This window comes from Myotis davidii, unplaced genomic scaffold, assembly GCF_000327345.1.
Source record: "Myotis davidii unplaced genomic scaffold, ASM32734v1 scaffold604, whole genome shotgun sequence".
NCBI classification, from domain to species: domain Eukaryota; kingdom Metazoa; phylum Chordata; class Mammalia; order Chiroptera; family Vespertilionidae; genus Myotis; species Myotis davidii.
The window spans coordinates 291,431-292,532 of record NW_006294875.1 but is presented as its reverse complement, the minus strand read 5'-3'; the positions used below and the strand labels follow the sequence as shown (position 1 = coordinate 292,532).

Below are 1,102 nucleotides of genomic sequence, written 5' to 3'. Positions count from 1 at the left end.
CTTTGCCTTTGGGTAAATAGCTTAAGTCCTGGGATGTGGGTGGCAGGGCAGTCTTCATCTTTAAATGCAGAACAGACTCTGCCCCTGGCTTCTCCTTCATGTCCCATGAGCTGACACCATGCTCCCTGGGACTCTCCTTACTGCTTGGATTGTGTGGTTGGTAGCTCTCCACAGTCCTGAAGTCTTCTGAAGGCACCAGGCCCTCACTGTTGTTCATGATGAAGACAGGTAGAGATTTAGTGCAATTTTTCTTATGTTCTAAGAATGTAGACAAGCTAAAGAACACTCCACAGCATATCTCACAGATGTGAGTCTGCTCCAAACAACGTCTCTTTACCTTCCCTCGGTCCCCATTCGTGTCCTCTCCAGTCCCCGGGTTGTTCATTGGAACACCTGGTTCCCTCACCGCAGACACCACTGGGGCCGCATCTGCAAACTTCAGGGCCAGCTGCTGCGGCTGCTGCTCTCCCTGGTCCTCCTCCAAGTTGATGTGTTGAGGTTTCACCTGCTTGCGCCTCGACATGATGCAAGTATTAGGATGCCAATCAAGCCACAATTATTTGCCCACTCCACCACAAGTTCCTGGAGTTGGAGATAAATTTTAAATAATAAAATTCTCAAATATAGAACCATAGAAACAAACAAAGGAACTAAGTAAGGACAATGTACATGAAAAATAATTTTTTCACACTCAAGGATGCTTCCAAACAGCATTTTGAGAAAAAGGAACATGTCTTAATCATGTGGTGTTCAATATATGAAAGATTTACATTAAAGGAGGAATCAAAATTACCTGAAGAATACTAGAAACACAATGGCAAAGTAGCCTTTCAAGATTTTTTCTCATGGCTTATGTCTATCCTAGCCACTAAATCTACTCCTAGTTTAAACCTACTTTCATGACGTGATTTTATCTCAACTTCATGTCTTCTTTGACATTTTCACTCATTTCTTTAATTCTCTATAAGTCCAGCCAGTCACTACTAGTAGATGTCCAACATGGCACACTCACAGGGCTGTTGAAGAAGGCCTTGAGTCCTTCTTATGGAGGCCTCTCCACAAGGCTGCCTGAGTGGCTTCAGGACAAGGCAGCTGACTTCCC

General features: G+C 44.2%; 1 pseudogene; it reads right to left on the bottom strand.

The window, feature by feature from the left end:
* LOC102758199 overlaps positions 1 to 542 on the bottom strand; it is a 3,103-nt pseudogene extending 2,561 nt beyond the window's left edge.
* Between the last annotated feature and the right edge of the window lie 560 nt (positions 543 to 1,102).